Raw genomic sequence first — 12,701 nt, 5'->3', positions numbered from 1 at the left:
ACTCAGATATAATTATAACAATGGGCAAGAAATTACTAAATTCAGAAAAAAAAACTATAGGGACAAGACATGTAGACTGTAGGTAGGGTGTAGACTATGTGAACCTCAGCTGGAATAGTCCTGTTTTGAATGAATTCCCTTCGGGGCCGAGGGACTGGATGGTACTGCGCTGACAATGCTCTCTGCCAGCTAGATGAATGAGCACTCCAGCCTCACTGCTACCTTTTTATATTTCAACTGTAAGGGAAAAATGTTTTTGTTTTTACTGATAACAAATGCACTAGTTAATAGTGAGCATCCAATAATCAAAATATCGTATATAGTAAATAGATCTACCCACCCTGTTCCTTTTTCTTGAATTATTTTGAAAATATCTTGACTTAGTTTTTTTTTCTATGCTCTCAATCTCCTGTCCATTTCTGAAAGGATAAACCAGGCCAAGGGTTTCCTCCAGAATGCCTCTCCTAAAATAGCTCGCCCTCCCATGCCTTCTCCACTTGAAAGGATCTAGGACTGTCACACAAAAGGCAACTCTAAGAAACTGCATTACCACAGTAATAATACAACAAAGATGGCAGTACATGTTTGCATCTGCAGTTGAAGTGATTAAATTTGAAATAATCTTGATCACACTACAAGAAGTCTCAACACTGAGAAAACCCTAAATACTCACTGATATCTAAGCAATTAGACCATAGACATAAATCTCCAGTGACTTTCTGTTACTTGTCTAGACTAGCAAGAACAAAAGGGCAAGAAATGTGAAAGAATAAGGCTAATGCATGTCTTTGTTGGGAGGAAATTCCTACTATGAGAAATCTGCAGCTTTTGCCTAAACATTAGTTAGCTCTTGCTAAAGTTGTCTAAATATAGCTCTGTCAAGATACCAGGAAAGTAAATATTAAGGGTTGTGGAGGAAAAAAATGTTTATGTTTACATACCAAACTGAAATAGGCTAATGGTTGTAGAACAATTATGGTGGAGGAGGAATGGTGGGTTTTGTAATACATCAGAGCTTAAGTAGATGAAATGAACAGACCTAAATCCATGTTAAATGTCCCTTAGTCTACCAGTGCCACCACACATTTTAAAAAGGTACAGAGACAGAAGAATTGTGCTTACTTGCCAGAGAGGGGCGGAGAGAAATGCAGCTTTTACCGTAAGTCATGAGTCACTACAGCCCACACAACTGGACCTCTGCCACACCAACTCTGTGCTCCTTTTCTTCCATTAGTTCCCTTGTCCTTAGTCTTCCTATCTTCACCAGGTCAAGTCCACAAACTGCAACTGATCCAGCAGTGATTAACATAGAGCTCAAACAGGAAACAGGTCTCTAGCTAAAGCGAAAAATGCAATGATGATTTGAGAGCTGCGCAATTAATCCAATTTATAAATCATGATTTCAATAATTGCTGTGTTCAGTTACAAAGATGTTGTTGAAAATATAATGAATTTACTCCTGTTTAGAGTAATATGGGTGCCCTGCAAAACCTGACACAAAACCACTTGTCTAATCTACAAAAAAGTGTTACAAACTGTTAAAAAGGTATTTTTTTTCAATATTATATCTGAGATAATTGTGATTTAAATTATGAGCCAAATATTTGTGATAAAGAATTTTGCGAATAATTGAGCAGCCTTAGTTGAGTATGAAGGAGCAGGTGGGAAAGGTTTTCGTTTGACTTTGTGGCTATAGTTCAGTGGTTGGTGAAGGTACTACAGTGGCACAGTCCCAGAGGGCAGAGCATGGCCTGGTTTTGACAGCTGTGTGTTGCTCTTGGGGTGGGTTACATGACAGAATTGAGGGGGGCTGTGGCTGAACTCCAGAGGGATGCACCTGCCATCGCCGCACTCTGGGGTAAAGTTGGGACACTGTTGAGGGTCGGCAGAAGGAGGGGTTTTCTAATGTTGAACATTAAAAAAGTAGTTCTATTTTTTGCAGCAGATGCAGACAAATTATCATATAATAATCATAACAGCCAATCAGTGTTTTAGGTTGTTGTTGTCCAATGCATGTGGAAATGCAAAGGTGAGAGCTGGAGCAGAAATGAAAGACTTATTTTCACAGCAGCATGACTCCAACTGCTTGCACTGCATTAGTCATCAATCTAAAGACAGAAGGAAAAAACTGTAATCTCAGACTTATAAGTATGTTTGTTCTTTAAGAGGGCTACTTCAGCTCACTGAAAATCATGTGCTCAGTCATATAATGGACTGAAGTAAGCTGCTGCATTATCGTGCATTAAGTGTGGCCATCAGGACATGAGAGCTCAGTGCACCTTCCATAAAAGCTTGTGATATCAGATCATAGCCACTGCCCAGCGACATGATTGCCTCTCAACGTTCCGTATAGCTGATCATTATAATCATGTGACCATATACTTTCGTTTCCATCAGCTACACAAAGCTGGGGAAATATTGACAGTATGTAAACTTTACACTAGGTCAGAGCTGAGCAGATGAAGCTCAATTACTTTAATCAGCTTTCAGATTCTAATCAGCCTGCTCAGATAACAAAGAGGAAATAGCTTTCAACATATACCACTCAGCAGCAGCATTAGGCATATACATAAATGCACTTTTATGAATGAAAGAATGAAAGCATGGACACGAGTTCACAGTCAGAAAGTGTAAAGCCTTAGATGTCAGCACGCTAATGTGAAGACCCCCAATGAGGAAGTACAAATGACAGGACTGTGGCATTAAGTCAGGCAGGAGGATCAGCCCAAGGCCATACCGCCACCCAGTATAGGCCCAAAGTGCACTAATCACTTAAGTGCTCTGAATTACATAACAAAATGAGGCTTCAAAATCCTTTAACTCAATCAAACCCATATAATAAACACATTCAAGTAGCTACAGGGGCCCTTGTATGCTTCTAAAATGCAACAGTGTCTCATTAAAAACATGCATCTTACACTATTACAGTTTAATGACTAATACACATCTGTAATAGTCAAATACGTGTAAAACAAAGCAGGGCTGCAAGAGTTTGGGAAAAAAAAAAGCTTATTGGGATTTTTCTGACAAGCATTGCAATTAGGTTTGCATTTTATGTTTTATAATAGGATACTGTTTGAAATTCACAATTTAAACGCGGTCAGAATTTACAAAATGATTGAAATATGACCTGACAAACGACAATACAAAAATCACATTTCAGAACACGTTTGTACCGATTTACTTAACATAATAGTTTGGGTTTTTTTTTTATGCAGAAGGATATTTTATTGTTTGTGGAGGAAATTATTGTACTTAAAAAATTCCACTCTTTGTGATTTGCTTATTGTGTCCATTAAAATTGTGGTTTCGATTTGATTAATCTTTCAGCTCTACATCAAAGCAAGCAATTACTCATAAATTGGAAATTGCACTATTACACATTGATAAATATGCCTTTACAATATAGCCTTGATTTATATAGTGCAGAGAAATGTGAGTGTAGTGAGAATGCAAGGGAAAAAGACAAGCTTTGTGTGGCCTATATGAGTTTCAAAGAGCTGTGCTTTGCTGCTGGCCGCCATCCCCTGTGTGCGCAGTGGAGCAGTGAATAACTGGCACACATGCGTCTGGAACAAAAACAAAGAGTTATGTAATGTGGAGGCCCACTCTGGAGGGGAGAGCACATAGTCGCACACACTTTGTGAATATACTGGCTTTCCTCTCATTTTTAGCATCTGATGATAATGATGATTTGAGCACCCCACAGAGCTGTCTAATGATCCAGATTTAGTTTCACTTGTGTCTGGCCCAGAATTCAAGAAAACCTCTCTGTGATTCTACAACAGCACTATTTTCACTAATCGCTCCCAGCTGATTCTATGTCGTTATAATTATACCACAGTTATATTTAAGATGAGTATATATATACAGAAAGGTTTTTACTGTACAGTTGCAAGCCTGTTGTGACGTTGGACTGAAGGCATGGGGGAAGGGGGCCACAGACTGCAGCTGTGTCAACCAATCAGAGTGCAGAAGCGACGTGCAGCAGTGAGCGAAGCGTCACTGATAAAGAGAGTGGCAGTCTCCTCCCCCACGCTGCCTCCTCTGTGCTCAAAATCCAAATCCACTTACAATCACAAGGCTATGGGAATGGACTGCGCAGCTATCTATGAGAACCAAATAAAAAGTATATTATATATTTATATATATAATATATATATATATAATATATATATATATATATATATATATATATATATATAAATATATATATATATAAATATAAATATATATATATATATATATATATAAATATATATATATATATATATATATATATATACATACATACATACATACATACACACACACGCACATATAAAGCTGTCATAATATCACATTTGCAAAATCAGGATTCTGTTCAGAGCTCACATTTTTAACCTTGTCTAGATGCATTAATATTTGAGAAGAGACTAAAATATGAACTGCTAAATATATACAAAAAGCCAATGCACATTCAGAGCATATTAGTTGTGACTGCAATTTTAATCAATCATGATTCCCGACATCTCGCCACTGTCTATTAACAGACTCTCAGCCCAGCCCAGCTCTGCCTCAAATCGATGGTGGTAATTGTTTTGTTTAATGCATTGCTGGCCTTAAACTACATCACAACACATTCACTAAAACTGAGGATTTATTTATTTTTTACTGATCCCTTACAACTCCTCCCACCAAACGTCTCATGGTGATAGTAAAAAAAGACATCAGAATAGATCTGTCACATTCTTGCTGACAGACTGTTTGAAAACCCACAGTCTTGAGCAAAGTGAGAACAGAGGAGAGTTTCTAGTTCATCAGAGATGCACATCAAACAGCAGCCTTCAGGGTGTGCGCTCAAACGCCATCCAATTTTCTGCTTAAAAGAGAATGCATTTTTTCAAAAGAGGTAGTTTGTGTGAGACCTTAAGGGGGAAGATTCAGAGGAAAGTGCAGAGCACTGACAATCAGTAAAAACAGAAAAACATGGCACACGACCTTGAAGATAATGTATCCTTGTGGTAGTGCACACACAGCAACTGCTCGAGCCAATCAGGGAAACTCCATGCTTTCATATTATAAGCAGACCATTACAGCCTGTGCTATTCAATCTCTGTTCAGTTATACAGGATTCTTATCGATTCATCATCCATAGTTATTGATCAGATGAGGAAAAAACAGCAGTGGTGTGACACATATGTTAATTACATAAACACACACATGAATGAAATGTAATTATTGATACAAAAAAGGAAACTGTTTTTGCTATGAATACAACAGCAACAGTGTGTGTTGGTCTGCAACTATCGATTATTTTAATAGTCTGCTGGTCAGCTGTTCTTTTTTGATTAGTCAGCTAGTCAAACTATTACTTGTACTGTATATTGAGATTATACTGAGAGTACATTTTTAAATATGGTGACTAAAGATTTCTAAATGAAGAATATTTATGAATAAATTGTATTCATAAAAATTGCTATAAAAAGGTCTTTTGGCATGTGTTTTAGAGCCTAATCTAAATAACGATAATCAGACTACAATTATTTTAATGGTTGGCTAGTCATGATTATTCTGACAAATCATTGCAGCCCTAGAAGTTAGATTATAATTATAAAACAGAAGTCTACATTGTGGTGTGCTGGCTGTGGAGTAATTATGAATGATGAGTGGTTTATAGTCGTATGTCTAGTGTATAATGAGGGACAAGTGTGTCTGGGGTCCGCTGTCTCTCCGCCTCCTGTGGGCTTTAATATGTGAACAGCCGCTAGCCTCATCAGAGACACCATTAAAGGCTTAATTACAAGTGCATAACTATGACACTGTAGTTAAGAGGAAGTCCCTGTCTTCATATGTCACATTCACATAAAAAGTGTTCGGAGTGTTCTTCTGAATCAGACTAGTGCAAAAAAAAAAAAAACGGGGCTATAGAGGTCAGGGAATTATATTTTGTAGAATATGTGCCTGGTGGTTTCCATTCTTGTTTTTATTTCATGACAGAGCCCAAGTCCAATTAGTTTGAACATGGCTACATTTGGTTTTTAACAACAAAAAGAGGACCATGGGATATATTTAACAGCAAGCACACAACTAGCTGCTTTTATATGTTGGTAAATGTGAAGTGACAGTATGTATTTATTCATCATTAAATTTGCTTTGAATGTCAACAATATGTGAAAAGCTCGTTAGCACAGAACTCTCTATAGCTGCTTCACACATCTGTCACTTCAAAGCATCTGCAAACTGTCTGCACAATAGTAATATATAGCACCCATACGACGTCTGGCAGTGGTGTCCAGACATTATCTGACTATTCACAATAGAAGAAATGCTGCTTTCTGTTTGAAAAGTACTTTAACCATGAGCTCTACTTTACAGTTGAGGCTTGTTTTCTAGCTGAGGTCACATGCTGCAGGTGGTTGCTGTGTTTTGGTGTGTGTCACACAAATGGGCCAGCAGACTCGTCCCACATAGGGCCCCTGAGCTGTGGCTGCAAACAGGAAACCGGAGTGCGCTCTCGCAGTTTCTCAGAGCTCCATCTGTTACGGCTGGTCTCACAAGCTCCTGTTTACCAACCCTCAAGTCTAACCTAAAACACTGTGTTTTAACAGTCCACCTGCTCACAAACCTAACACCAACTACACACCACCTATCCCCTCTCTCCCCAACCTTCTGTTCGCTCCTCCAGAGGCTCCCTGGTGGCCCCCGGAGCTAGTGCAGCGTTACCATGGCAGGTCTGAAGAGGGCTGTTTATTCAAGCTGGTCCTGGCCTCCTAATTACTTCTCTGTCTACAGTCTATTAGTCTCACAATCTGCCTTGCGTTAACATTATTCAAAGCCACAGTCATTACTCAAGACTCTTCTTGTACTGAGTAAGAAAAAAGAATGTTGAGGTAGAAGTACATTATTTCACAGGAAAGAATCATGTTGAGTAGGACAACCAAGGACACCACAATACAGAAATGCTACCACTACTGCCAAACTCTTAAAATAACATACCACAATAGCACAAGAAACCATCATCAAAGCAGAACAGAAACTAAATGCAATATGGGGCACAGGATTACAATTGCATTCATTAATTCGTACATTCAGGAAATGTTTGTAGTGCTAATTGCTAAAAATAATTATATATTATGATAAACATGGTGATGGCTTCTTTCTACTATTTGTACAGTTTGTTAACAGTATTTGCTATTGTTAACAGTACACCAATTACCCTACTATTTGTATTAAAGAAATTACCTTCCTATCATATTCTTTTGGTATGGGGCTACAAAAAACTGATCATTCAACAGTAGTAATCAGATTTGACCATGTCTATCCCCTCACGAGACCCTATCCCATCTGCTTATGTCAACCAGGAGATCTACTGTTTGGGCTAACAGGCTGTCCATCACAAAGGTAAAACACTCACCTTTGGTTATCTGTTCTGTGGCCTGCAAGAAAGAAAAATATAAAAGATAGTCAGATAGTCCACCTTTATCTGGCCCTCTTTACCTGTCTATATTAACCATAACAGCATGTTACATAGAAAATATACTTAACTCTAACTTAGGGCATGGAATTTTGATTATAAAAATTGGATCTGATGACAATTCCTGTGGTGATATTTTGCCGTTGTTTTGTTAATATTCTCGTAACAAGATTCAGGCCTTTCTGTTTAATGCAGCTTATGCTCAAACATAACCTCTATTAGTGTGACTGACAGGAGGATTGAATCAATCACAGTGAAGTATGAACTGAGATTTAACTTTCTTTAATATAATAATAATAATGTAATAAATATAATAATCTAATAAAATACTAACTGTATGAACTGGAATAAAGTCAAAATTTGGTCTCTTGAAAATCACAATAGAATTTTCTTTTTTGCATTTGGCACGCCTACATTGAGAAACAGCTTTAATTTAAATTCTATTCTAATGTCATTAGAATGAAAATGACCTAAAGGTCAATGATTACATGCTGCATACCAACACAGTACAATCAGAGTAATCAGCACAAGAAAAAAAGCTTTTATCGCCCCCAGAAAAGTTTAATGATGGGGTTTATCTGAGCTGTTTCATGGAGTGAAAAGACTGAAGGGATTTGCAGCAGGTGAGGGAGTCTTACTTGTAACACACATGCCCTGTTAACTGTTTAACTGATACCTAATAATAATAAAGGGCACAGGGGGCACAAGCCAGAGTTTAACCACAGTACCACATTAACAACACAAACTACCTTTGATGGAGCAGCTCCTTGCTTTTCTTCACCTCTGTGTCAAACCAGCTAATCCTCCTCTTTGTTTCAATTACCTCACAGCTGTAAAAAAAAACACAAAAAAACAACATGGGCAAGAATATATTGCTCATACAACACATTAAAAAATATCCACTTTCTCATTGATAATATTTAACATTCAACATTGGCTGATAAAAAAAAATAGATACAATTAAGTGCTTTTCTATACATATAATCAAAACAGCTCTTTTTGCCGTAAAGCATTAATTCAAACTGCACATGTCAGGTGTGTTTGACTGTAATACATCATGCACAAACAGCACAGTACAAAGCTGTAAATACCAATGCAATATAATTCACAAACAGCAGGTATTTTGGTTGAACCAAGACAATCCATATTCTCATGTACGACATAGATGATAGTCGGTCACAGGGGACTTGTGCGCTTCTCATTCACACATTTAGTGCCAGCTCCCTGTGGACCCACCTGCCTTCTCATTCACTCCTAAAGTATGTATTTACACATAAATGGCTGGGGTTTTTAAGGTCAGACAAAAAGACATATTTTAGTAAACAACAGTTGTAAAAATAGACTGAAGACTGGAGAAAAAGTGAAACCTCCATGTCTCTTGAGCTGCCATGCCTTGACTGCTGTCGGCGACAGTGGTGTGTGCCATTGCCTGGCAACAAGCGCTCCCTGAGGCACAGCGAACAGCAAGGTGGAGACAGCCCCCAGCGCGGTGCTCATCTCTACAGCTACAGCGGTTTCCACAGAATCGCAACAATGAACACACAGGATTAACATGGACAGGACTCATAAACTGTGGCACAAACCTGATCATTCAATTAATCCACAGGCCTATGGACAGGTCACATGAATCAGTGAATCTATGCTCAGAATCAAAACCAATCAACTCATTTTTTCTACAAATGAATTACAGAGAGAAATGAATAAGGCTATTTGTTTAAAATGGTTCAAACTGAAGTGGGACAGTCTAGCCTTTGAAATGATGCCTAATGTAAATAAAACATTGCACTACAATAATAATAATTTAAAAATATATTATAATGCCTACTCTCTGTGTTGGGTCAGGGTTAATCAGAATAAAAATTCATAAAAAATTTGAAAGAAAAAGACACCCAGCATTATAAGTTGCTACACATGTTAACCATTAGCCACACTGCCAGCTAACTTCTAACTCTATAAAGCATGCAGCATTATAGCTGCATGCTTTATAGAGGATTGTATTGACACTGAAGCTGGATATCGAGCCAGCTGCTGCTCTAAATATAGCAGCTTCTTTCAGAGTGCTCAGTGAGGCTCGTGTGAGGAGCAAGAGGTACTCGGGTATATGTGGCCCACCAATGGCCCCTGACCTCAGTGAGTGACAGCGGAAAATAACACAGGATACACCTCTGACCCATGACAGTGTTACAGCAGCGCGGCCTGTTTTCAAACAGCTGAATGGAAAGGAGAGATGTGTCTAATATACATACAACTAAAATGTAATCTTTTGGTCACTTTTTGGTCATAATGCCTGCAAAAAACCTGTTACAAACCAACCAACTCAATCAATATGGTAAAAAAATTGCCCCAATGAATCTTACTTTGTTTGTATTAATTATATCATAATGGCAGTGCTTGTATACTTAATAGCTGCAGCATTTGATGTCTGGGGAAATACTCATGTGTGGACACTAGGGACACAGGTCAATAAGCTCTGCACTGTAGTGGAATTACAGGCTCCCGTCAGAACAACAGGATTAAAGCCTTGTGTCCCTCTAAACAAACACTACACACGGACATAACAAAACACAGGAGACTATAAACAGAATGCAGGTGAACGACTCTGAAATGTAAATTAAACTACACTTGCTATGTCTACATGCACATGAAGAATCTGGTAATTATCCAATTTCTGTGGTTATCAGATTATTCAAATGTCATTTAAACAGTAACATCTGATATGCACAATCGTATTTCTTCATGAATTTGTTATATATTGTTCATACCTGTGTAGTTTTTGGCATGTAAAATTATGTAAAATGGACAAACTAATTTGGAAAGAAAATTAACGATAAAATATAATTGAAAATATAAGTTATTTTAAAATATATCGTACTTTGTCTGTCAAATACAATTACTCTAAAGGTCCATAGATTAACTGACACGTGCCACAAGGTGTTTTGGATTATCACGTTTTTGGTGGATGTAAACACAACAAAAATCAGATTTTATGATTGGGTTATCTTATTACTGTTATCTGATTTTTACTAGGCTATGTTGCCCATAGGGATGTGATGAGGGCTGAAGGTGCTGATGTAGTTTTGGTTGGATTTGAGTGTGAGGGAAGAGGTGCTAGACAGCAGTGACTGGGCACAGTGCCAGGAATGCCACTGCTGCCAGGCAAACAAGAGCGCGGTGAGCCCTGGGAACAGCTACTGCAGCCTCTACCACAACCTGCTGTTTTGTTCTGCACATTTAAATACAGAAAGAAAGCTCAGAAAAAGCAAAGCGTCAAATGCTACAACTATAACCATTCATGCACAATAATGAGTGTGTTGATATTAGATTTAAAAAGTGCCAGGTAAGCACTGCTCTACTGACAAAGTCCTTGTGCAAAGAGGATTGCACTCACAGTAATGTACTTGAAGCTATTCTCAGTGCGGTCATGTTAATGCTTTCTGACCCTCACTAACGACAAGGAAAAAAGAAACTAAATGCTTGGCACCCACAACCAGACCAGAAATAACTTCCGTGGACACACTCCAAAAGTTCTGCCTTTCCATCCAGCATCCGTCATCTGCCAACAAAGAGGGACTACAACAGGAGCCGACCCCTGACACTTCCAACAGATCAGAGAATTTCCCTTTCAGATCATTAATTCACTCGCCATCACCATTTATAATAAAAAACGCAACAAATGAAGAACGCTAAAACACTATTGGAATTTGAGGTTGCAAGATTTGTTGGAAAGACATGAAACCTCTCAGTGTAAAAAACTGTTTAGCGGTGCATTTGACTGAAAAGACTGCACTCCTCTTCATTTTAAAATGATTTGGTTTTTGCCTTGTGATTTTAAAGCATATTTCTGGTTCTGTAAGGCACTATGAATTACTTTATGTACAAATTGCCTTGCTAGATTTGGGGATGGTAAGGAATGGCTAAGAAAATAGTAATTAGTATAACAAAGGCCTTGCATACTAACATATAATGCTGACAGTTCACAGTTCACCATTTCCTGCTTTGCCTCTCATCACTGACACCAAACCAAATGACACACTCTGATGGCGGGGAGCACCCTGTGTGAGCCTGTGACCTATGTTGTATAGTCATCTCAGAATTTAGTAGCCTGTTTTTGTTATCAAGCCCCCTTTTGGCGCCTCTCTGTGAACACACAATGCCTCTTTCATGGCTTGGGTGCTGCGGACGGACGTCCCCCAACCCGGCCGGTACTAGTGACAGACCCCCACCATCACCACTGGCACAGTCCTTGCCCCCTTTGGTGCTTCCAGGCCTAATTTGGGGATTCCAACATATTAGTTAAACAAGCAGACCAGGGGTTGACGTCACCCTTGTCTCAGTATGCATCTGCTTGACTCTGGTTGTCCTCCATGCATGTTTCTGAGTGTGTAATAACATAAGATCCAAGCAGCTGCACACTCTATGGAAATGGAAATATGGTGATGGTCCTCAGTTGCAATTAAAAGGGGATGTGAGACAATATTTTGAATTCCAAGAAGAAATGAGGAGTTCTTTTATGATTGATAGATAAAAAATGAAATAAACTAGTTATGTGGGGGGCAAGTTTGTTGACTTAATGATCAATGCATCACAAAACTGATACTAAAATAATAAATACAAACTCTATTCTAATCAAGTCATATAATGGCCTATGCAGTGCTTTCAGAATATCTTTTTAGACCATGCAGCTGTGAACATGCCCACTGTCCTACACAAATGCAACACGAAGAACTGTGCTAAACCAATGGCCGTGACAACTCAAACAAGCAATAACACGGGATGTCCTTGAATATTTGAACAGTGGAGCAGCTGGACCCGAAGAGACAGATGCAAAACAAAGGCGCCATTCATAAGAAAATAATATCCTCTCTTTGGTTTGGTGGATAACCGATTGAGCTTATGAACCAGTAACGAGGAGAGAAAACGAGCAGGCGAAGACAGGGCACCGATGTCAGAAGTGGGCTGAGCTGAAACGTATGGATTCCTCGTCCAGCTGTGAACGTAAACTTGAAAATGCTGCAGGTATTTCCGAGTGTGTAAACCGACGCGTTGCATTGGTCGTGTTGTGCAGCCAAAAGCGCGTAAAGATAAATCCTACCATGAAGCGATCAGTATGTTCTCCTCGGCGGCGAATCCTCTGCAGCCATTTTGTAGTAACTGACCGGGGCTGGAGCTGTAGTTGAATCGCTGGTAACGGGGGGAAGGGTGGAGCTTGGCCTTGTCATGTGACCTTCAATAACAAAACAAACCT

General features: G+C 38.8%; 1 long non-coding RNA gene across 1 annotated transcript; it reads right to left on the bottom strand.

Moving 5' to 3' along the window:
* Positions 1-3,484: 3,484 nt before the first annotated feature.
* On the bottom strand, positions 3,485-12,640 carry LOC129456488 (uncharacterized). The gene is made up of 4 exons (XR_008648789.1): positions 12,549-12,640; positions 8,206-8,286; positions 7,397-7,418; positions 3,485-3,569 (listed from the first exon to the last, which is right to left on the bottom strand). It is a non-coding gene; the product is annotated as an uncharacterized LOC129456488 (long non-coding RNA).
* Positions 12,641-12,701: the final 61 nt, after the last annotated feature.

Source organism: Periophthalmus magnuspinnatus, chromosome 8 (genome assembly GCF_009829125.3).
Source record: "Periophthalmus magnuspinnatus isolate fPerMag1 chromosome 8, fPerMag1.2.pri, whole genome shotgun sequence".
In the NCBI taxonomy this organism is placed as follows: domain Eukaryota; kingdom Metazoa; phylum Chordata; class Actinopteri; order Gobiiformes; family Gobiidae; genus Periophthalmus; species Periophthalmus magnuspinnatus.
This window is presented reverse-complemented; position numbering and strand designations above follow the sequence as displayed.